At 38.0% G+C, this 26,567-nt stretch overlaps 1 long non-coding RNA gene across 1 annotated transcript in view; it reads right to left on the reverse strand.

Annotated features, from left to right (window-relative positions):
* LOC150033741 (uncharacterized) overlaps positions 1-20,777 on the reverse strand; it is a 32,788-nt gene extending 12,011 nt beyond the window's left edge. Inside the window, exon 1 of the long non-coding RNA XR_016532523.1 lies at positions 20,321-20,777. This is a non-coding gene — a long non-coding RNA (uncharacterized LOC150033741). The remainder of the gene's footprint in view (positions 1-20,320) is intronic.
* Positions 20,778-26,567: the final 5,790 nt, after the last annotated feature.

Genomic DNA, 26,567 nt, shown 5'->3' on the forward strand with positions numbered 1-26,567 from the left:
TTTTGGTTGGATGAGACAACTTCGCAAAGAATTGAAGCTTGGGACATTGCTAAATTGTTGTTCAAGTATGCATAAGATCAGTGATAGACGAACAATAAAGGTTAATAACAAAAAATCTTAATTCCACATAGGTTAGTTACTTGCAAAGAGATTTATGTTACTCGGTGAGAAAAGTTTGAGCTCGAGAGAGAATCTCAAGACATTAGACTTGTAGACCTTTGAAAGTAATGTTAAATTAACTAAGGGTTGATCAAGTAAGTCCATTCCATTAAACGAAGTCGTACACTAGAATTCTTCTGTGTTTGAATTTCTCTGTTATTCTCGTTGCTTCCTTTATTTTTTTTCCGAACACCATTGCTTGCAGTTGTTCCCTAAATAAAATTAAAGTTCACACTTACTAAGAGAATTAACAACCCAATCTTCAGAGAATGATACTCAGTCTCTAACCATTTCTATATTATAATTTGACCCGTTCACTTATAATTGCATCGTAGTTGGCACTTATAGCTACTTGTGTTCTCCTTTTTGACTTGTTTCCTGCTTCATCCATAGAAATAACTCTGAAATCTAAGGTAAATAACTCTTTATCCAAAACCTAAACCTCCAGTGTGCTATCAGCTTTTGCTTCCACTAAATTAAAAGAGTTTTAAAGATCATACAACTATTCCTTTCGAATGGATACATGTTTAGAAGTGATTTAGAAATTATTGAGTTTTAATATTACGTTGCCTTCAAAATCATTTTTTTTTTTTTTTTTTTTTGTGAATAGGATTCAAAATCAATTTTAATTGTATGAAGTATATCACATTTAAAAGTATAAAATCAAATATTAAATTGATTTTTTTTAAGATTAAAGGCATGTATTTGAAAATGATTTTGAACTTAATAAAACTAGTTTTAGCAATTTCAAAATCACTTTCAAATGTCTTAAATACATATTTGGGAAAGTGAGCAAAGCAACCATACCCTCTATTTGTTTTCTAAGGAAAACATTCCCTTGAGGGAACCTTAATGGTTTTTAGTTCAAATATCCTTTTCCTTATATTCAATTAGTAAGACTCATATTCAATTAGTAAGACTCCATGCAATGGCATATAACTTGTGTTTGTGGCTCCAATAATAATAGTTGGTATTATCAATTATTACAACCTACAATCTAACTACAGTATTACTATTTCAAATTTCTCTTTATTACAGTATTTATTATCTCTTACCTAGACTAAAATAGTTTATACTTTAAACACGAACTATTATAACTTAAACTAAAATAGTAAGCACTTCAAATACAAATTATTATAATCTACATTTTATTATAACCCGCAAATTATAATAACCACTGACAATCATAATCAACTCAGTACTGCAAAGACCTCCAAGCGTCATCATTTTGAGGGAAATTATTTGAGGAAAATATAATGTAATGGCCACGAGAAAATATGTAAGAGGAGAATGCAATTTTCATAGAAAGAATTTTACAAAAGAAATTGAAAAGCAATGAACTGTACACGATCAGAAAAGTCGACAAGACATTTGAGAATATTCACAAACATTTGAGAATATTCATTAAATTTTCTTTCTCAAGGCCGTCAACTGAAGAGCATTCCTAAAATTCCTTCTTCCATCTATTTTGGAGGGCAGCACACACCGTCCATTCATAAACTAATGTTGTATTTGCTTTCTCTCATATCCTCATAGACACGACTCGTTGGGATATTCTTGAGATAACGCATGCAATAGCTGGTAGAGAGAGGTAGCAACATGTTATAGCACTGATGATTAAATTAGCTTTAAAATGTTGGATTTCAAGAGCTAAGAAGCACAAACACTCTAGTTTGGCTAGTGTGTTTGTGTCTGTGTTTAACACGTGTTAGACACTTAGGCATTCTGATAGTTGTTGGACATGTATTAGACACTTGATAGGACAATATATGTGTTAGATACTGGTTGTACAAAGTCAAAGAAGGTTCAACATTTGTTAAACATGCTTCAAACACTTATTAACTGTACTAAATATACACATGTTTGGCAAAAATAATAAACTTTAAGAGCATAATACATCAAACTAAGTTTTTAAGCATATGAATGCATAAACTCATTCAACTTGAATATCCTTGCATAAAAAATATATATATTTCTAAAACTGTATATTTTAATCATGTCCTCGAACTAGAGTTTACAAATATGACGTGTTGTGACGATCCATGTCTTGATTTGTGATTTTTAGTTAAAAAAGAAATGGATATGATATCAATTTGGTTCCCTATAGTTTTAAGAGTTTCAATTTAATCTCCACGCTTTGAGTTTAGATCTAATTTGGTTTTGCTAGAGGCTTTTATTTGATCTCTTCAACCTTAGTAAGGTTTCATCAAAGTCTTTGAGGGGAAAAGTTTTTAAGCTTTTATGCAGCATTATGAAACTCATAAGTTTATTTGCTTTGGGTAAATGTGTTAACAATAAAGGACTGTTATGTGTTTAGTTCTAAGGGCATTTTAATCTTTTTACATTGTCCTAATTTTTTCTTTTTTGTATTAGGGTTTCCTAGAGCCCATTTATATCTCTGTTATTTCTTCTATAAAAAGTGTCTTTCTATCGTGGTGTTTTCTCCCTGAACTAGGGTTCTCCACGTAAAAATCTTGTGTTTTCTTCTTTCATATTTTAATATGGTATCAGAGCGTGGTGACGAAACCCTAGCCATTGTTGACGGAAATCAACCATTGCTTCAACAATCATCACCAACGATCGCAGTCGGTGACGCCATCACTACCAAAATGAGTGCTACCACCAGTGTTGTCACCGATGTCGCCCATGTCGTCGCCGCTGCCGTTACCTCTGCTGCCATTCAAGCTGCCATCAACTACTATCTCCAGTTGCTTCACCTCAGCCCAACGCCGATTCTGCCGCCTCCTTGTACCTTCCCCACTGACAACATCCCTAGCTTTGGCCACTCGAGTAACACCAAAATAAACAGCGGGAAATTCACATTTGAAACGGGTGAGTCATCATCCTACCATGGTGGACAGCAACCAGCCGACTAGTCACGTGCAGCCACGTCCGAGCCTCCCTCAACATGCGCCAGCCCCATGGTGCTTTGGGTTCAATGGGTCTATGTCTAATTGTGGTCCGACAACAATTAGCTCACCTTCAACAACAGATTGCTGCACTTGGGGCAGCCCTTAGAGCTACCACAAACGTCCAATTGAATCTAGTCAATTCGGATTTATCTTCCGATCTACCGATGTATTCAGAGAATCCAATAATCGCCTTTCCTACTTTACCTACAATACATATTTTGTCTGGACCTATGGGAAACTCTGCAGGTTTCATTACAAGGGAGAAGCTGAATGACTAGAATTATTTCTCTTGGTCTCAATCCATTAAGATGGCCCTCGAGGGGAGTCACAAGTTTGGGTATCTAACTGATGAGATACTAAAAGCACATTTGGAAAGGGGAAGACTCCTTGATTCGATCTTAGTTAGTTAACAGTATGGAATCACAAATAGGAAAACTCTTACTGTATGTTGCAACTACTCGGGATATCTGGGATGCAGTACAGAAATTGTACTCTAAGAGGCAGAATGCGTCTCATTTGTACATTTTGCGTAAATAGGTTCATGAGTGCAAATAGAGAACAATGGATGTTACTTCTTATTTTAATAAACTATCTTTAATCTGGCAGGAGATGGATTATGTCATGAAATTATCTGGGATTGTCCATGTGGTGGAGTTCAATATTCAAAAATTGAGGAATTTGATCACGTTTATGACTTTCTTGCTGGTCTGAATTCCAAGTTTGATGCAACGCGTAGTCGAATTCTAAGACAAAGACTAATACCTTCTCTTATGAAAGTATGCTCTGAGGTTCGTTTAAAAGAAGATAGATCAAATTCTATGAAAACCCTATTGTTTCTGCTATTGATTCTACTTTGTTTAGTGCAAAATCATCGAGGTTTGATAGTGACAAGCAGAATGGAAAACCACCTCCAATTTGTGAATATTGCAAGAAACCTTGACATACAAAGGAATGGTGTTGGAAATTAAGGATGTTAACAAATTTTGGACCGAACAATGAGTACTATTAGATTCAGTTACAAGGTGTTGTTTCTGTCTAATAGTTGAAAATGTCTCATTTTAGTGAATGAGCACTTGTTCACCCTATGGTGACTTTTGTCCTGCCTCACTGAAGCATAATTGCAAAATAGATGTAACTTAGGGTACACTAGACTATTTTGCTAAAACTTGTTTGGTTTTCTAAAAGTTGTTTAATGCAAGTAGACTTAATTAAGTTTGTTTTGTTTCAGTAATTTTGATATAGCTACCGCGACTCAAAGCTTACTTGTTGCCGACAAACTAACTGACGAGAACTACGCTAGTTGGAGAACTAGAGAACTACGAATGTCCTCCCATTCCAGCTCTTCCTGTTGCTCGAAATGTTCGAGAAGCGTATGAGCGATGGACAAGGGTGAACCCATGGTCACTGCACGAGAGATTATGGAGTCCCTATGGGGGATGTTCGGACAACCGTTCGCACAACTCAGACATGACGCTCTAAAGTACATCTTCAACTCATGGATGCAAGAAGGGTCATCTATTCGGAAACACGTTCTCAACATGATGATCCACTTCAACGTGGCTGAGATGAGCGGGTCGAGCATCGATGAGGCCAGCCAGGTTAGCATCATACTGGAATCTTTACCAGAAAGCTTCCTGCACTCCCGTAGCAATGCTATTCTGAAAAGGATTGACCACAACCTTACAACTTTGCTCAACGAGTTGCAGACTTTCCAATCCTTGTTGAAAAGCAAGGAAAAGAAGGGTGAAACAAATGTTGTTTCATCATTTAAAAGGTTCCACAAAGGTTCGACCTTTTGAACTAAGTCTGCACCTTCTTGAAGAAGGGTGGTAAGGGAAAGGCTCCTGCTAACCCACAAGCTGATACTCCAAGGGTAGACAACCAGTAAGGGTTGACAACGGAAAATATTTCCATTGCAACCAGGACGGATATTGAAAGAGAAACTCTCCAAATATTTGCTAGAAAAGAAGGCCAAACAAGATAAATGTGATTTTCTTGTTTTGGAGACTTGTTTGATGGAGAATGATGATTTTGTCTGGATTATTGACTCTGGGGCCACTAACCATGTTTGTTCTTCATTTCAAGGAATTAGTTCCTGGCGACAACTTGGTGCTGGTGAGATGATGATGCGAGTTGGAACCAGGCACATCGTCTCAGCTGTGGCAGTTGGAGGTCTCCAGTTAACTTTACAGAACAAACTTCTCATTTTGAATGATGTATTTATTGTTCTTGATTTAAAAAGGAACTTAGTGTCAGTAAAGTATTTGTTAGAATGTAACTATCAACTTTTTTTTTTCTTATAATAAAGTGTTTATTACTAAGAATGGTGTTGATATATGTTCTTCTCAATTGGAAAGTAATTTGTATGTGCTAAGGTCGTTAGCAACAAATGCCCTCCATAACATAGAGATGTTTAAAACTTTCGCAACTCAAAATAAGCGACTTAGAATTTCTCCTAAAAAAATGCCCATCTTTGGCACCTAAGATTAGGACACATTAACATCAATAGGATTGAGAGATTGGTAAAGAATGAACTTCTAAGCGAGTTAGAAGAAAATTCTTTACCTATGTGTGAGTCATGCATTAAAGGCAAAATGACTAAAAGACATTTTACTGGAAAGTCAGAGGGCCAAAAAACCTCTAGAGCTAGTGCATTCAGACCTTTGTGGTCCGATGAATGTAAGAGCCAAGGGAGATTATGAATATTTCATCACTTTCACTGATGATTATTCTAGATACGGGTACGTTTATTTAATACAACATAAGTCTGAGTCTTTTGAAAAGTTCAAAGAATTCAAGGCTGAAGTTGAAAATGCATTAAATACAACGATTAAAACACTTTGATCTAATTGAGATGGAGTTTTCGGATTCGACTTTCCAGAACTATTTGATAAAACATGGAATGGTATCCTAACTCTCAGCACCTGGTAAACCTCAGTAGAATAGTGTATCAGAGAGAAGAAATCAAACCTTGTGGGACATAGTTCGGTCTATAATGAGTTACGTTTCCTTACCTAACTCGTTTTGAGGTTATGTAGTGGAGATTGCAGCTTATATCCTTAACTGTGTTCCCTCTAAGAGCGTTGCCAAAAAAATCTCTAGAGTTATGGAACAGTCATAAAGCTAGTTTACGTTATTTCAGAATTTGGGACTGCTTAACACATGTGCTTGAGGCCAACCCTAAGAAACTGGAACCAAGTTCAAGGTAATGCTTATTTGTAGGCTACCAAGGAAACGAGAGGTGGTTATTTTTATGATCCTAAAGAAAATAAAGTGTTTGTATCGACAAATGCTACTTTTCTTGAGGACCACATAAGGGGGCACAGACCTAGAAGCAAAATCGTGTTGAATGAGCTTTTCAAAGAAACTACTGAATATTCAACAAGAGTTGTTGAAGAGCCTATTACCTCAACAAAAGTTATTGAAGTAGGTTCATCTAGTTGGTCAAATTCACCTCAAGTGTTGAGGGAACCTTGACGTAGTGGGAGGGTTGCGAACCCGCCTATTCGTTAGATAGGTTTAAGTGAAATCTTAGCTACGATAGCTGATGGTAAGGTTGAGGATCCATTGTCATATAAGAAGGCAATGGAGGATGTTGACAAAGATGAATGAATCAAAGCCATAGGTCTCGAAATGGAGTCTATGTACTTCAATTCAGTTTGGGATCTTGTAGATCAACCTGATGAGGTTAAAACTATAGGTTGCAAATGGATTTACAAAAAGAAACGGGGTGCTGATGGAAAGATGCAAACCTTCAAGGTTAGACTGGTGGCAAAAAGTTATACCCAGGTAGAGGGAGTCGACTATGAGGAGACTTTATCGCCTGTTGCCATGTGAAAGTCTATCTGAATCCTCCTATCAATTGCCTCATATTATGACTATGAGATATGACAAATTGATGTCAAGACTGTTTTTCTGAATGGCAATCTTGAGGAGACTATTTATATGGTGCAGCCCCAGGGATTTGTCCAAGGTCAAAAGCAAAAAGTTTGCAAGCTTAATCGATCCATTTAGGGATTGAAACAGGCATCTCAATCTTGGAACATAAAGTGTGATACTGCGATCAAATCTTATGGCTTTGATCAAAATGTTGATGAACCTTATGTCTACAAGATGATCATCAACAGTTCAGTAGTTTTTCTGGTGTTGTATATAGATGATATCCTACTCATTGGGAATGATGTAGGCTTACTGACTACAGTTAAAAACTGCTAGCGACCCAATTCTAAATGAAAGATTTGGGAGAGGCTCGATTTGTTCTGGATATTCAGATCTTTCGAGATCGAAAGAACAAAACGCTAGCACTGTCTCAGGCATCGTATATTGACAAGATGCTTGTCAAATATTCGATGCAGAACTCCAAAAAGGGCCTTTTACCTTTCAAGCATGGAGTTACTTTGTCTAAGGAACGGTGTCCTAAGACACCTCAAGAGGTTGAGGATATGAGACGGGTCCCCTATGCATCTATCATGAGTAGTTTGATGTATGCGATGTTATGTATTAGACCTGACATTTGCTATACAGTGGGGATAGTTAATAGATATCAATCTAATCCAGGATATGATTATTGGACAGCCGTTAAGAACATTCTCAAGTATCTACGGAGAACGAAGGATTACATGTTTGTGTATGGTTCTAAGGATTTGATCCTTACAGGATACACAGACTCTGATTTTCAGACTGATAGGGATTCTAGGAAATCCACTTTAGGATCAGTATTCACTCTTAACGGAGGAACAGTAGTATGGTAAAGCACCAAACAGGGGTGCATCGTGGATTCCACCATGGAGGCTGGTTATGTAGCAGCTTGTGAAGATGCTAAGAAGGTCGTTTGACTCAGGAAATTTCTGACTGATCTGGAAGTTGTTCCAGACATGTCAAAGCCCATCACACTTTATTGTGATAATAGTGGTGTTGTGGCTAATTCCCGTGAGCCTAGAAGTCATAAGCGCGGCAAGCACATAGAGCGAAAGTATCATCTCATTCGAGAGATTGTGCAACGAGGATGTGATTGTCACAAAGATAGCTTCGAAGCACAATGTTGCTAATCCGTTTACAATGGCCCTCACGGCTACAATGTTTGAGGGTTACCTGAAGAGTATGGGTCTATGGAACAGACCACGACTAGACTAGGGCAAGTGGGAGATCTAGTATTAGGCGTGTTATGCCCTAGTTTATTGTTTTCTGTACTTGTATTTCATTATCTTGTACACCCACTAACTTTAGGACAAGTGGGAGATTATTGGGGTTGATGCCCTAAATCCTGTAAGGTCCTATAGTTTGTAAATCTTGTATGAACAAACTTGTATGTGATTAATAATATATGATATTTTAATCACTTTTGTTGCAAAATGTTGTTTTAGCCCTAAGGACATTTTGATCTTTTACTTGGTGTCTACAGTCTAGGGTTTCTGTCTTCTAGCTATTTATATCTGTACTTGGGTACTGTGTAGTGTGTATCAAAATTAATAAAACTCTTTATTGTGGTTTTTTCTCCCTGACCTAGGGTTTTCCACGTAAATTTGGTTTTCTTTCTACTACTCTTTATTTTTCAATATAGTATCAGAGCGAGGTGATGAAACCTTAGCTGGGATAAAAGAAATTCAATCATCAACCCTAATAGGAGATGGGACTCCGACGAAAAATTCACAAAATGTTGGAATTAGGGTTGTCGTCAATCGTTACATTCGATCTATTCTTGGCCCAATGCAAGTTCAGCCGCAGCCGTTTGGAGTAGAAGCAACCACCCAGTTAGGTTTGTCCTCAGTCGCGCCCCAGCCAGTCGGCTTCTTATTCGTGCAGCACTAACCAGCGTTGGGAATTCCAGTCGGCCCCTCCTCTTCGATCGTGCAGCAGTATCAGCTTGAACAACCTCCGATCGGGCAGTCCCCTTCTCACTCGGTCGTTCAAGCTTTGCAGATCAGGGATTCAGTAACCGATCAGCCGATCAGTCAAGCCTCGCCGCCATTAAGATCAGCCGCCATCTTTGCAGTAATTTCTAGCGGCTTCCAAGGTTCGACACTGCCTTCTTCAACCTACCCAGTCACGTCTCTGCCCGGTTCATCAAGCCAACCACCGGTTCAGCCAGTCTAGTTCTTTGTCCAGTTGGTTCTCGCTTCTTCCATACCAGTTGAAAGTCTTTTTCAGGGGCCTATGGGCAGAAACATCTCATGCATACTCCGTTTCAAGTCGAATCAATGGGTTATGGCGGGACCATTGGGTTTCAACAACAACTGGCTAATTTGCATTAACAGATTTTCGCACTTAGGGCAGCCTTTAGATCCAGGCAAGTCATCCGTTCGATTCCCATCCAGATTTTTATTTTGGCCTTTTTTATGTTTAGAAATCCCGATAACTGCTTACCCTACTTTACCTATTACGAATATTATGTCTGGTTCTCTGGGAAATTCTGCAGGGATAACCATTGGAGAAAAACTTAACGACCAAAACTATTTCTCCTGGTTTCAATCGGTGAGAATGGTCCTCGAGGGATGACATAAGTTTGGGTATCTGACTGGGGAGATACCTAGACCGAACCCTGGGACCCTCAGAAGCGTATATGGAAGGGGGAGGATTCCCTCCTCTGCTCAATTATGATAAACAACATGGAACCTTAAATTGGAAAGCCCCTGCTCTATTCAGCGTCAACTTGGGATATTTGGGAAGCTGTCTAGAAACTATATTCGAAAAGACAGAATGCTTTACGACTTTATATGTTGCGGAAACAAGTACATGAGTGCAAGCAAGGGACCTTAAATATAACGTCCTATTTCAATAAACTGACACTATTGTGGCAAGAAATGGACTTGTGTGGTCAAGTTGTCTGGAATTGCCCAGTTGACGGAGTCCAGTATTCGAAGATTGAAGAAGCTGATCGTGTCTGTGATTTCTTGGCTGGCTTGAACTTGAGATTTGACCCTGTCCAGAGCTGGATTTTAGGACAAAGACCGATGTCGTCCCTTATGGAGGTGTGCTCAGATGTCAGACTAGAAGAAGATAGAACAAGCGCTATGAATGGTACAGCTGCTTCTTCCTTGGACTCTGCTACGTTTGGGGTGAAGTCTTCTGGATCCGAAAGTGATAAGTAGAATGGAAAATATCCTCCAATTTGTAAGCAGTATAAGAAACCGTGGCACACAAAAGACCAATGCTGGAAATTATACGGTCGTCCACCAAATTGCATGCGGCATCCTACGAATGATAAGCCTAAATCCAATTGAGCCCTCATTAGTGAAGCTATTGATGGTGCTCCCCATGTGACCAGTTATGTTGATCCAGATACGATTGAGACCGACAATATTGTTCAATTAGGTACTCCTCAGTCCTTTAGTTTCTTTATTGAGGGGGATGAATCCTGGATTCCTGACTTGAGAGCAACTGATCACTTAACTGAGTCATCTGACCAATTTCTCTCCTATTATCCAAGCGCTGGAAATGAGAGAATACGAATTGCAGATGGGTCCTTTGTCCTCATTGCAGGAAAAGGTCACTTGTCTCCAGTTTATGGGTTGGTTTTACATAATGTTTTGCATGTGCCAAAGATCCTTTACAATTTGCTATTGATAAGTAAAATAACCAGAGATTTGAACTGCAAAGGTTTTTTCGAACCAGATGATGTTTTGTTTCAAGACCTAAGCTCGAGGAAGACGATTGGCACTGTCCAACACGATAGGGGACTCTATTTCCTTTCTAATGATGCTTCTTCTAAGAGTGTGTCTAGGACTAGCTTGTTATCTTCTCTTACTATTTCTGAAACTGACTATTTATTATGGCATTTTCGTCTTGAACATCTAAACTTTCATTATATGAAATACTTGTTTCCCCACTTATTACGTAATGTGAATATGTCTTCTTTATCTTGTGATGTTTGTATTCGTGTAAAGCAGCCCAGGGCCTCTTTTACTTCTCAACCTTATAAACCTTCCCAACATTTTCATTTAATACATATTGATGTTTGGGATCCGTCTAATGTCACGACTGTATCCGTTAAAAGGTGGTTTGTCACCTTTATTGACGATCACACCCATCTTACATGGGTGTTTCTCCTTACTGACAAATTTGAAGTGATGACGATGTTCCAACAATTCTACACTACCGTCGAAACTCAATTCAATACTAAAATCATCATTCTTTGAAATGACAATGGACGAGAGTTTGTTAATCAGTCTCTTCGTGAGTCTTTGACTTCAAAGGGCATCGTCCATCAGAATTCTTGTGCTTATACCCCTCAGTAGAATGGGGTGGCTAAGCGAAAAAATCGCCACCTCATTGATGTAGTCCGATCTCTCACGATCCCTGCATCCTTACCTTCGTATCTATGGGGGGATATTGTACTTACTACAACTCATCTCATCAATCGAATGCCCTCCTGTGTGCTTAAATTCCAAACAACCTCGAGTGTTTTAAAGAATCTTTTTCGTCCACTCGCCTTTTCCCAGATGTTCCCCTTAGGTTGTTTGGATGTACCGTCTTTGTTCATAATCATGATCCTCACCAGAGTAAGTTTGATCCTCGAGCCCAAAAGTATGTGTTTATTGGGTATCCCCTTCATCAACGGGACTACAAGTATTTTCAGCCTTCCTATAGAAAGTACTTTGTCAACATGGATGCCACCTTTCTCGAGGACAAACCCTTTTTTCCCGTTAGTTCTCTTCAGGGGGAGATCGCTAGTGAAGAGGCTAACACATCCCTCTATTATGTTACTATAGATCTTTTTCCTAAGTCTATCCTTGAAACAAATGACCTTGTCCTTCCTACAAAATAAGTTCCTAAGATAACCTACTACAGGAAGAATCTCAAACAAGTGCTCCACCAAAAGTTGCCCAAAAGTCGAAACCGAAACCAGCTCAAGGTACCTCTATTCTTGATGATAATGAGTGTGTTTGGGGTGATATAGTTGAAGGTGATGTAGTGAACTCTGACGAAATCAAGATCGATGGTGGTAATGAGTTAACAGGTGATACAGAAAATTGAAAACGTGCAACAATCTAGTACAGATAAACAGGTGGAAAAAACTAGTGAGTATGATGCTACCCTGGATTTGCCAATTGAAACTGGTGAGTTTGATGCTATCAGATCCTGAATGGCAAGCCGCAATTATGGAGGAAATGTGTGACTTGAGACAAACAGAACTTAGGATCTAGTCGCTCTTCCTAAAGGCCACAAAATTGTCGGGTGCAAGTGGGTGTTCACTGTCAAATACAAAATCTAATGGGACTCTCAATAGATACAAGGTCAGGCTGGTTGCAAAAGGGTTTACTCAGTCATATGGGGTGGATTACTCATAAACTTTCTCTCCAATGGCAAAACTTAACACGATTCGAGTTCTCTCAATTGCTGTTAACAAAGACTGACCCTTACATCAACTGGATGTAAAAAATGCTTTTCTGAACGGTGAGTTAGAAGAAGAGGTCTACATGAACCCGCCTCCAAGTTTTGAAGCACGGTTTGGTAATCGGGTTTGCAAATTAAAGAAATCTTTATATGGCTTAAAGCAGTCTCCTAAAGCCTGGTTCGATAAATTCATTACTTTCGTTAAGTCCCCGGGGTTTGTTCAAGGACATTCTGATCATACCTTGTTCACTAAGAGATCGACACTAGGGAAGGTGGTTGTTCTGATTGTCTATGTTGATGATATCATCTTGTCAGGTGACGATTCAGCTGAGATTGACAAGTTGAAACATAGGATGGTAGATGAAATTGAGATCAAAGATCTTGGTGACTTGAGATATTTCCTGAGGATGGAAGTAGCAAGGTCAAAAGAAGGGATCTCCGTTTCACAAAGGAAGTATACGCTGGACTTATTAAAAGAAACAAGAACGACTGAGTGTAAACCTATAGATACACCAGTGGAAGTTAATAGCAATCTGGTAGAGTCTACAGAAGATGTCCCTGTAAACAAGGAAAGGTATCAACGTCTTGTGGGAAAATTGATTTATCTTTCGCATACCAGACCTGATATATCATATGCAGTTAGTTTGGTCAGTCAGTTTATCCAGGCTCCTTCTGAGAGACACATGAAGGTTGTTACACGAATTCTGAGATATTTGAAGTCTACTCCTGGAAAAGGCTTAGTGTTCAAGAAACATGACAAAAGGTGCATTGAGGCCTACACAGATTCAGATTGGGCAGATTCTGTTACTGATGGAAAGTCCACTTTAGGATATTGTACGTTTGTGTGGGGAATTTAGTTACCTGGCGGAGTAAGAAATTTGGTTAAAAAATGTTCGTTGCTAGAAGTAGCACCGAAGCTGAATACAGAGCTATGAGCCTAGGAATTTGTGAAGAAATTTGGTTAAAAAATGTTCTGGCAGATCTTCATCAAGAAAGTCATGACCCCATGAGACTTTATTGCGATAATAAGGCTGCTATTAATATCACCAACAATCCTGTCCAACACGACAGAACCAAACATGTGGAGATTGACCGGCACTTCATAAAAAAGAAACTGGATAGTGGTAGTATCTGTATTCCCTATATTCCGTCAAGTCAACATATTGCCGATGTTCTCACCAAAGGATTACCAAGACAGATTTTCGACACCTATGTTAGCAAGTTGGGTCTTATTGATATTTACGTTCCAACTTGAGGGGGATTGTTGCAAAACGTTGTTTTAACCCTAAGGGCATTTTGGTCTTTTACTTGGTGTCTACAGTTTAGGGTTTCTGTCTTGTAGCTATTTATATTTGTACCTGGGTACTGTGTAGTGTGTATCAAAATTAATAAAACTCTATATCGTGGTTTTTTCACCCTGACATAGAGTTTTCCACGTAAATTTGGTTTTCTTTCTTCTACCCTTTATTTTTCAATAATTTTATCTATAAAATATGTTATATTTTAGTTGCATTAACCACAAACCAATAAACTAACATCCAAGGTTATCGTTGTAACTTAAACATGTATGTGGAGACATACAGGTGGATCATGTTTAAGTGATAACCTAAATGGTTCGTAATAGATGGATAAGGCTGAGTACCTTATCCTGGTAACACTATGAGTATGATTCGCTTTGTAGGTGTTACAAATGTTGTAAAGTACTACAAATGATCTGGTCTTAATCATTCACGTATTAGACATGTGAGCGGGGATATTCTATACAAAGGAGTTTATATAAGACCGGACCATGAAATGTTTATTCTCATTATATAACACTGTTCATAATAGAGACTTTCATTTCACTATGACGACCATAGGTAACATGAACTTAATCTTAAGTGAGTTGTGAACTCCTGCCTATGAGGGCAGTTATTTGATTTGTATAGATGTGAGTAGCCAGATCGCCGACTCAACAAGCCTGCCATTTTAGGGATTCGTCTGATTAGGGAGTTGAGAACTCAACTACACAAGATGGAATTCACTCTTTCCCTAAAGTAGGGGTGACTAGATAAATTGCTCCCTTAAGGGCTGATTCGAGGTCTTGAACAATGTAGCGTCACATCCTCTCCTGGCTCAAGAGGGGTTTAGTCATAATGGAACTATGATCTATTGTTCATTAGAGGGATCAGTGGTACTTAAGGAGTTAGATGTAACTATAGGGGCAAAACGGTAATTTGGCCCAACTGTACTTACGAACAATTTGTGAAGGATCACTGTACTATTGATTGGTTATATCCAATTGACACAGAAATATATATGTAGTGCAAAGAGTATAGTTGTCGATCTTTAGTAGAGTGTCTAATAGTTAACGGATGGTAGATAATGTTATTAACGAGTTTAATTAATTATTCACATACCGTTTGAGCTTCAAGCAACAGGTCCATAAGGTCTCGTTGGTAGCTCAAAAAGATTTAGTTGAGAATCAATTTTTCGGTTAATTTGGATTGTACAAATTAATAAGAAAGAATTTAATTACATATGATATAATTAAATTAATTCAATTATATATGATATAATTGACATAATGTATTTGATACATTGTAGTTTAATTTGAGGAATAAATGTTTGAATTGGATTCAAATATATTTTTCTATGAATCTTTCTATGTATGAGATTCATAGTTGTTAAATTTAATATAAAATTGATTTATATTAAATGTCATAAAATAGAGAAAAAGAACTATAGTTTATATTGTATATGTTGCAATATTTAAACTATAGGTCATAAATATAATATGATAAGTTGGTTATCATATTTATTTATATTATTTATTTTTTTTAATAATGATCCATTTTTCTCTCAAACCACCTTGGTGGTTATGTAGTTTTTTTGGCAAATCGGATAAACAAAAATAAGTTTTTATTTTTCCAAGAATAAGGCTACACGAAAATTGCAAAGACTATACGATAGTTTCTTTTGACTACACGATTGAGAAGCTTTCTATACAATAATTCTTCAATCTTCTTCCTCCTCCAAACTCGAAAACCCCCTCCTAACCAAAATAGTCAGAGTCCACAACTCCTGGACTCTCACCCCGAGCATACCGAAGGTTCCAAGTGGTCGTATCTGCATTTTGGTTCATGTTTTCCTTGAAGAGGGTCTTCAAGTTTGCTGTTTGTTGAGTTCGTGACTGTTCAAGGGTTTTACGAGAATAAGTGTTTTTCAAAGGTATAATCTTTTGAACTCTTTTTATTGTTTAAAAAGCATGTTGTAATTTACTTAGAATGCATAATGTGTATGTTTATTGTAAATTTGTGTTTTCAATCTAAATGGAATTTGGACGATCCGCTTCCGCTCAAGGATCTCTTTAAATCGAGTTCCTTCAATGGATACCACCAAATAAGAATTAGACTGGGGGATGAGTAGAAAACCGCATTCAAAACTAACCAAGGACTATTTGAGTGACTTGTAATGCCCTTTGGGCTGTCAAATGCACCTAGCACTTTTACGAGACTTATAAACCAAATATTTTTACCTTGCATCAACAAATTTGTGGTCATTTACTTTGATGACTAATTTACAGCAAAATTGTCAATGACCACCTTACACACCTCCAGGATGTATTCTCTATCCTAGAATCTAATGTCTATACATCAATCCTAAGAAATGTGTCTTCTTATGCAGCAACATCAAATTTCTTGGCTTCATTATTGGACAAGAATGTGTCCAAGCGGATCATCTAAAAATTGCAGCCATTAAAGAATGGCCAATACCTACATCGGTCAAAGAGGTGCAATCTTTCCTTGGTTTAACATCATTTTACCGCAAATTTATTAAGAATTTTAGCTCCATAATTTCCCCTTTAACTCGTTTCCTAAAGAAATGTCAAATTTGCAAGGTTTAAAGAGACTACGGATAGTTTTAATGCTTTAAAAGCAAATTAGCTAACCCACCGGTTTTAGCTCTCCCAGATTTTAGTAAACTATTTGAATTAGTTGTAGATGCAAGTTCTATTGGCGTAGGGGTTGTCCTCTCACAAGAATCCCATCCTTTAGAGTTTTTTAGTGAAAAGTTAAGCGAGGCTAGACAAAAGTGGTCCACCTATGAACAAGAACTTTATGCATTCATCATTTCCCTCCATCAATGGGAACATTATCTTATAGGCAAGGAATTTGTTTTATAACTGATCATTATTCCTTAAAATTCCTTCATTCTCCGAAAAACATAAACCGAATGCATGTTAAATGGATTTCTTTTATACAAAAATTCGATTTTATCATCAAGCATACATCTGAAATCACTAACAAAGTGGTTGATGCCTTAAGTAGAAAGTCATCTCTCCTTACCATACTTCAAAGTAAAATTATTGCCTTTGACCATCTACCAAATTGTTATAAGAATGAGCCTGATTTTCATGATATTTGGCATAAATGTTTCTCTAACTCTCCTCCTAAGGACTACCATGTTTTGGATGATTTTTTACTTTGTGGTAATAGGTTATGCATCCTACAAGGATCTCTACGTGAGGCTATCATCATAGAAGCCCATTCGAGCGGCCTAACAACTCATTTAGGTCATGACAAAACCTATGAAACCCTTACCACACGATTTTTCTAGCCTCAACTTCGCAAAGATGTCAACAATTTAGTAAAAAGGTGCTTTACTTGCCAAATCTACAAAAGTCACACTCAAAACACCGGTTTGTATACTCCTCTTCCAATCCCTACTAACATTTGGGAGGACTTATCGATGGATTTTATATTAGGGTTGCCAAGGACACAAATGGGGTTTGACTCTATATTTGTCGTAGTGGTTAGGTTTAGCAAAATGACTCATTTCATACCTTGTAAGAAAACATATGATGCTTTGAACATTGCTAATCTTTTCTTTTGAGATATTATCAGGCTCCATGGAATTCCAAAGACAATTGTGTATGATAGATATGTCAATTTAGCTCTTCAAGCCACCCACAAACGGACGGCCAAACAGAAGTTACAAATCGAACATTGGGTAATATGCTTCGATGTCTAAGTGGAAATCAACCAAAACAATGGGACACTAACCTAGCACAAGAAAAGTTTGCTTACAACAACATGCAAAATAGATCAATAGGAAAGTGTCCATTTGAGATTGTATACACTAGACCCCCTCGTTTGACTTTTGATCTTACAACCCTTCCTTCTAACGTAGATATTAGTGAAGAAGTTGAACAACTTGCTAAACGTATTTCAAGAACTCCGCTTGAAAGTCATTGACCACCTAGAGAAAGCAACCTCCACATACAAAGCTCAAACGGATAGTTATAAAAGACATGTTTAATTCAAGTCGGGAGACCTTGTAATGATATATCTTCGAATGGACTGCTTGCCAAAAGGAGCATACAATAAACTTGATGACAAAAGGCTTGGACCATTTGCTATCCTGGAGAAATACAGTGATAATGCTTTCAAGATCGACCTCCCATCTTCATTCAACATAAGCAATACTTTCAATGTTGCAGACATCTTCCCTTATCAAGCCCCAGATGAGTTCAAGCTTTCAACTTAAAACTCGAGGACGAGTTTAATTCTAAGGGGACCGAGTTGATGTAGGGATATTAAGGGTATTTGGGCATTTCTTGTAAAAAGTGTATTTTGGATATTTCTTGTAAAATGTCAGATTGTATTCTCTTTTTAAATTAAGTTTTAATTTTAGAATATGGGTGTGACAAAACCTTTCTCCTTTGGGTCTATTTAAAGGAGGTTAGGTTAGTTAGTTAATTAGGTGTGTACACGTCCTTTCTCTTTGGGCTTATTCAAAGGGAACTTATCACTCATTTTAATCAATGAATAAAAACTTTAGCTCCAAGATTCTTCCAAGATTTATCCAAGACTCTTTAGTCTTCACCACATCTTTAAATTGATTTCTTTTTTTTTTTTTTTTGGTAAGAACAACGAGCTTTCATATATTGATAATAAATTAATACAAGGGTATACAAAAACAAAGGTGGTAGAAATGGAGTGAGCTTATAAGAAGAGGTAAAATAAGACCTAGAAGTTAATTAAAATAACTTGACTACCTAAGCCTAGAAAAAAAAATTAAATAAAAAATAAAACGAAGCATGGAGCCTAGCAAAGGACCAAATCAACCTAAAACCCTCTAATGATTCTTTCCAGAAGTCTCTTTAACCCTACCGAACATCAATTCAAAGGATATGCCTATACTTGCTCAGAATGATGTTATACTACGAAGAGTTGAATTCACGAGTGAAACTCCACAACTATTTAGCCAACAAGCCTTTGTTCCACGCCCTTTAACTACCTATATTTAACCCTACAAGTCCTAATCCACATGATTGTAAACCTTTTGTAAGCCAAGTCCTTAAATTGTGTTCTATGAATCTATCCACTCGGAAACCCGCCTATTTCCTTTCTTTTTTTTTTCTTTTACTCATTCCTGAACCTTAACAAAGTTAACTTAGCTCCCTGCCACATTAAAAATAAATAAATAAATTTTTTTTTAAAAAAAAAAAAAAAAAAAAAAAAAAGATCAATATGGCTATGATAGGGATGATTTTGAAGTTTTGACCAAATCATGAGGACAAAATTGAAACCAACTAAACTATGGAGACTAAACAGAGACCAAACTCTCATCAAAATTGTAACCTAACCAAATAATAAAAACAAAATACAACTACCGTCTTTGAACAAGAAATCCACATTTTAGTAAGTACATAATTAGGATACAATCATTGTAGAGTACCTGAAGCTCCCATTAAGAGAAAGAAAGGGTGATGAAGGGGAAATCAAAACCACCATTTAAAAACGTCTAAACAAGGGACGGGAAACATAAACTATGATGATGCCGCAGAATAGACGATTGTTCGTTACTGAAAATTTTCAATGTCATTTTCCACCATCCCCAGTTGAAAAAAAAAATGACTGTTTACTGGTGTTAATTACTATAATCAAACTAGATGGGCAAAGTGTAGAAAGGACAGAGCATTTACCCCCCTCTAGTTTCGTACTAAGTTAAAAAGTTATACATAAAAAGTTTTCGAAATTTAAGGTACTCTTTGATTTTCCACCTTCCCCTAAAACTTTGAAGTTTGAAAGATTATCATAATACATGTAAAAGTTAGAATGAAAATATATTTCCCTTCTATAGAAATTTCTAACTCCGTCCAGTGGTTCAAGGGGAGTCGGAGAACACATGGTTTTTCCTCACATATTACTCACCATGAATAAATAATGAATAAAATGATGTTTTTATATAATATCTGCCATTTAAATACTACAAAATGTAACCAAATAGACAAAGTGAAGCAAGAAAATTAATTACGACTATGACAAAGAGTTTTGAGTCCCTACTTGATAATCATTTCCTGTTTTGTTTTTGGTCTTTGAAAAATGTGCTTCTTTTCTCATATTTTCTTTCCAATGATTTTCAATTTTTCATATTTGTTAAAAAAACATTGGAATTTTTAATCAAATTTTAAAAATAAAAACAAGTTTTTAAAAACTATTGTATTGTTTATGTTTCTAAAAGTTGATTAGAAATGTTTCTTTGACAAAGATCAAAATCATTGTAAGCAAATATGAGAAAACAAACCCATTTGTCAAAAACAAAACGTTAAAATGAAATTCGTTATGAGACGCTTAATTAGAGTTCTTTCTTCTAAAATCCTGATAGAACATGTTTCATTTGAAAGTGCTACTTCAAAAAGTCATCACCAACTTGTTTCAAATTATCTATCTTTAGCAACTAAGGGCAAGTAGAGGTTTTCTAAATGAAACATTAAAATGAGAAGAGATGATCATACATGTGCTCACAAGCTATTTTGCACTGAGAGCAAGCAACAACTAGATCGGCAAAACCAGCATTGACAGAAACATCACAAAATTCAACCTGAAATATCAAGCATCAAGAAATTGGAAAATAGTTGGTAAAATTACCTCATTTTAAAGTCCCTGAAGCCTTTTGCTCCATCCCTGAAACTATGGTAATGAGGATTTTTCTGTGTCTGACTCCTTTCTCTCCCCCAAGCATCTCTCTAAAATATCCTCCGTACAAAAGAATCACTGAAGATCTGATTTTTAGAAGAAATCTTTGATCTCATGCACTAAAAAGATAAAACACACAGATATATATAAAGTGCTAGTTTTTGCAATTTCAGAAGGTAGGAAGATTGATTGAATTAACATACATTATTACTGAAAATCAAATGAGAAAACACCCATAAGCAAGCATCATGTAAGTCCAGTCGAATCAACATAGATTATTCTGATGCCATGTGCACCCTTTACCTCATTGGATCCTCCCCTAGCTTCATTTAGCCCTTCCAGTGATGTTCCCCCCTATGTCATTTATTTCTATCACCTCTGCTAAGGAATTGATGTTTGTGTCACCCAACTCTTCTCCAACAATAGTTGACCCTATATTATATAATATGATAAAGAAACATTAAATAAAATTTTGGTGCATATCCAGGACTGATTTTCAACAAGTGATTTTGGCAAAATTGGCCTAGTGACAAATGAATTCATAAAAAGTGTTGAATAATGATTTCAGACTTTAGAAAGTGATTTTTCATACAATAAAAATTGATGGTTGTTTGAAAAAGTGATTTTACAATCATCAAAGTACTAAAAATGACCTCCCAAGTGATTGACCAGAAATTACTTAGGTGATTTCAGAATTAGATTTCCTTCAAAAACCAGTTCTGTACCAATGTCAAACATCACTATGTTAAAGTGGAAGTACTTTCAAAGATGCTTTAATAATTTAGTGAGTAGTAATATTAATTTATCTAAGTATTTGCATTGATAACACTAAGTATTTGCCTTCAATAAATAATTACAATACTAAGTATTTGCATACCTTACAAAGATGTTGTAAGACTCTTCTTCCCTACAACAATCAACCTAGCAAATACACAAGAGAGATAAAATGTAGAAAACAGGAGAATGAGAGTAAGATAGCTTTATTTATGAACATTCTCCATGAGTCCTTCACGGTCAACTAAAATAGAGAAATGCACACTCCCAAAATGTAGCAACATTCCTCTTAAAAACAAACCAAATGGTAGAACAAAAATGGAAAACAAATAACCCAGCACATTAGAGAGAGTTGGGTGGTCCTCTCCTGCAAAAGCCCTCTCAGCTTCTACCCAAAATGTTCCTCGTCTTTCCTTCTCCCTCCTGCTGTTCTTTATAACGGTTTTGTGGTCCCTAACTGATTGCCCCTCCTTCTGCCACCTTAGCTGGTTGTCTATTTCCCTTTTTACCCTTGCGTTTATAAGTGTAAATAATTTGAGGCCTTAAAATACCTCCCTTCTCGAATTGTACCTTGTCCTCAAGGTGAAAATGAGGGAATTGTTGGTTCATGATATGGACAGCTTCCCATGTAGCTTCATTCTCAGACAACCCCTTCCATTTTACAAGCCACTCGTTGGTTGCTAGTTCCCCATTCCACCTCACTCCTAAGACTGTCTTTGGCGTAGTTTGTAGCTCGAATTCTTCTGTCAGGATTGGGGGATTTTGTTGAATTTGATGACCTTGTCCCAGCTTCTTCTTTAGTTGAGATATGTGAAACACATTGTGGATTGCAGCTTCAGAAGGCAAAGTCAATCTGTATGCCACCTCTCCAATCCGTTCGAGGACCTGATATGGTCCATAGAATCGTGGTGTCAAGTTCTCACTTCTTTTCCTTGCTAATGATTTCTATTTATAGGGCCGCAATTTCAGATAAACCTTATCCCCAATTTCAAAGCTTAATCCTCTTTGATGCTTATCCGCTTGTTTCTTCATACGATTTTGTGTTATTGCTAGATTTTCCTTTAATGCATTAAGTGCCAAATCTCTTTCTTGTAGCTGCTGTTCTACTGAGTTATTGGTGGTTTTCCTATCTCCATACGAGACTAGAGAAGGAGGAGGTCTTCCATAAACTGCTTGGTAGGGGGTGGTCTTTATAGAGATATGAAAGATGGTGGTATACCAAAGCTCAACCCAAGCGATCCATTTGTTCCAGTTCGTAGGTTGTTCATTGCAGAAGCATCTGAGGTAGGTTTCTAGGCATCGATTCACCCTCTCGGTTTGTCCATCTGTTTGGGGGTGGAAAGAGGTACTTTTCTTCAGTTGTGTTCCCATAGTTACAAACATTTCCTTCCAAAAGTTGCCCAAGAATATTTTGTCTCTATCTGTTAAGATTAAGAAGAGAACTCCATGGTGTCAAACCACCTCTTGAATGAATATTTCTACCACTTGTTTGGCTGAGAATGGATGCTTGAGAGGGATGAAATGTGCATACTTGTTTAATCGGTCCACCACTACCATGATAGATTCATATCCCCCTGCCTTTGGTAAGCCTTCCACAAAGTCCATAATCCAATCTTCCAAAATCAGGCAGGGAATGGGAAGTGGTTGCAATAATCCAACTGGTGATAGGGCTTCAGTCTTGTTCCTTAGGCAGATTTCACATCCTTCTACATATTTCTTCACGTCAGACTTCATTCCTTGCCAGAACAATTCCCCACTCATCCTTTTGTATGTCCTTAAAAATCCGGAATGACCTCCTAATACTGAATCGTGGAACGTATGCAACAATGAAGGAATCAAGCTAGAGTTCTAGAGAGTACCAATCTGTCTTTGTATAGTAACCGGTCGTGTTGCCATTTATACTTAGGTTTTCCCTCCGGGTTCTCCTTCAAGATGGCTATTATCCTTTGGAGCTCTTCATCCTCTTCCACTTATTTCAGTACTACCTTAATATCTATTAAGGTGGGGGTTGTGAAGGCACATAATTCTGCTGAAGTGGGCACTCTAGATAATGCATCAGCAACTTTGTTTTGCAGGCTCGATTGATAGAGTATCTCAAATTCATACCCCAGTAGTTTTGTCAACCACCTCTGGAACTGTGACTAGACTTTTCGTTGTTCAATAAAAAACTTGAGAGCTTTTTGGTCTGATATCACCGTGAATTTGTTCCTCAGCAGGTAATGTCTCCACTTTTGCATAGTTAGCACTACAGCCATCAACTCTTTCTCATATATGGATTTGGCTTGAGCTCTTGCTAATAACTTCTGACTGAAATATGCTATACGTTTCGACTCTTGAGATAGCATAGCACCTAATCCAAACTCGGAGGCATTGATCTCTATACAAAATGTCTTGGAGAAAACGGGAAGGGCTAGTACTGGAGCTGTCACCATGGCTTGCTTCAGCTTTTTGAATGCCTGAGTGGCTTCATCTTCCCACACAAAAGAATTTTTCTGAAGGAGTCTAGTGAGAGGGGCTGCAATACTCCCATAACCCTACACAAACCTTCTATAATAACCAGTGAGCCCTAAAAAACCCCTCAGCTCGATCACGCTCTTTGGTTGAGGTCATTCTTTCATGACTTTGATCTTACCATCATCAACTTCCACCCCTTGTGCTGAAATCCAATGGCCTAAATATTGAATCTTGGTTTGACAGAATGTGCATTTCTTCCTATTGGCAAACAATTTATGGTCACGAAGGATGTTGAACACTACTCCCAAATGAGTTTCATGTGTCGAAATGTCGGGGCTGTACACCAGAATATCGTCAAAGAAGACTAAAACAAATCTATAAGAAATTGCCGAAATACCTGGTTCATGAGTGATTGGAAGGTGGCTGGTGCATTTGTCAGCCCAAAAGGCATCACTAAGAACTCATAAAGCCCTTCGTGAGTTCTGAACGTCGTTTTCTCGATATCCCCCTCACTCATTCTGATCTGATGATAGCCATACCTCAGATCGAGCTTGGAGTATACAACTACGCCATGTAACTCATCTAATAACTTCTCTATTATTGGAATGGGGAATTTATCGGACACTGTGGCCTGGTTCAGCTTCCGGTAGTCGACACAAAACCTCCATCCTCCGTCTTTCTTCTTAAGTAACAAAATTGGACTGGAGTAGGGGCTATGGCTCGACATGATTCTTCCCTTCAGCATCTCCTCAACTAGTTTCTCAATCTCTTCTTTCTGGTTATGACCATACTTATAGTGCCTCACATTGATGGGCTTTTGGCTTGCACACATTAGTATGCGGTGATCTACAACTCTTCTTGGGGGTAGTGTTGTAGGTTCTTGAAACACGTCCACACTCTGTTCTAACAGGGCCTTCAACATGATTGGTATCTCCTCCTCTTTACTCTTTTCGGTTGCCTCTTCTTCTCCCTCCTCATTTTCGAACTCAAAATTCTGGAATTCAATAAAAAATCCCTAGTCCTCTGCTTGCCATGTTTTTTCCAAGGCTTTGAATGATACTTCGGACTTAGTCAGTGATGGATCGTCGCATAATATGACTTGTGAGTTACCTGCCAAGAAAGACATGGTTAGTGAGGGCCAATGTACTCTCATAAACCCTGTTGTACACAGCCATGGCATTCCTAACACCAGGTCCATTTGCCCGAGATCAATGGCAAGGAAGTCAGCCTTCACGGTTAGAGTAGGGAGATTCAACTCCACTGCCTTGCATAGTCCTTCCCCTTGTATGGTCGTACCATTATCGATCACCACATTGAAGTTCTTCTTGTCGACTGGGAGGTGCAACTCTTTTACTATCTTCTGGTGTACAAAATTGTGGGTTGCTCCAAAATCGATCAGCACTAGGACTTCTTTCCCCTTCAACTTTCCTTTTAACTTCATCATCCCTCGGGCAGACAGTCCAAACATGGACCTCAAAGTAATCTCTATCGTCTCTTCATCCTCTAAGGCTTTCATTTCTTTCAACTCTTCCCGTTCCTCTTTGCCCCCGATCATTTCCTCCTCTTCGTTGGTAATGAACAGCATCAGCTCGCGATTCTCCTTGACTTTGCATCGATGGCCGAGTGCATACTTCTCATTACATCTAAAATAAAGCCCCTTGTCCAGCCGGTCACGAAACTCACTATCAGACAGGTGCTTCATGGGTGGATCTTTCTTCACGATGTTGACTTTTACTGGTAATGTGATGCGTTTTATTGCTTGAATATCTATCATTCTCCCACTTTTTCTTTCAGACGTTCCTCCTTTCATTTGGGCTTCAATCTTGCCTGGCCCAACTACTTCCAGGTCTGCTAGTGCTAGTTTCAGGGTCATGTTCCTATCACTCACCAACTGGGCTTCGCACATACATTCCTCCAGAGTGATTGGTTTCCTACCGATAATTTCTGCCCTCAGCGTAGGTTTCAGCCCATTTATGAAGGTATCTTTGAGAACATCTTCTGCCAAATCTGGAAGGGGGGCCGAGTACATTACAAACTTCTTTACGTAGTCTATGTATGAACCATCTTGCCTTATCCTCAGTAGCCGTGCGCCCAAGCTTCCTTCTCCGGTCGGCCTGAAGTATTCAAACATTCTTCTCTTCAACTCTTCCTAGGTATTGATCGCCTTCCGGTTGTGACTCCAACGAAACCAGTCGACCTCATCTAGTCCAAAGCTGATTACAGCCACCTTCACCTTCTCCGGATCGGACAACTCATGGATCTCGAAGTAGTGTTCTGCTCTATACACTCAGGATTCCGGGTTTTCTCCGGCGAAAATGGGTATCTCCATCATCTTATGTTTACTCCTATCCGGTCCTCCCACCTCAGGGTTTGGTGATGAGTCAGCCTCTTCGATCTTCCCCTTGAGTTTCAGTCGTCGACCATCGGTAGTCCCTAATTCCTCAGCCTTCCGAGCTGAGTTGCTTTCCCTCATCTCCTCCATGAGCTTTTCTACGTTTTTGCATAATCCTAGCAACATCTCCTTTACTTATGAGATTCCCTTCTCGCTTTTCTCCATTCTTTCCTCTATTTGCTTTTGAGCCATAGCTCTAGTTCATCCCAGGTTGAAGCGGGCTCTGATACCACTTGTAAGACTCTTCTTCCCTGCAACAATCAACCTAGCAAATACACAAGAGAGACAAAATGTAGAAAACAAGGGAATGAGAGTAAGATAGCTTTATTTATGAACATTCTCCACGAGTCCTTCACAGTCAACTAAAATAGAGAAATGGACACTCCCAAAATGTAGCAACATTCCTCTTAAAAAAAAACCAAATGATAGAGCAAAAATGGAAACAAATAACCCAGCACATTAGAGAGAGATGGGTGGTCCTCTCCTGCAAAAGCCCTCTCAGTTTCTACCCAAAATGTTCCCCGCCTTTCCTTCTCCCTCATGCTGTTCTTTATAACAGTTTTGTGGTCCCTAACTGAT

The sequence above is a fragment of the Benincasa hispida genome, chromosome 9 (assembly GCF_027475165.1).
Source record: "Benincasa hispida cultivar pf3 chromosome 9, pf3_genome.v1.1, whole genome shotgun sequence".
NCBI lineage: Eukaryota > Viridiplantae > Streptophyta > Magnoliopsida > Cucurbitales > Cucurbitaceae > Benincasa > Benincasa hispida.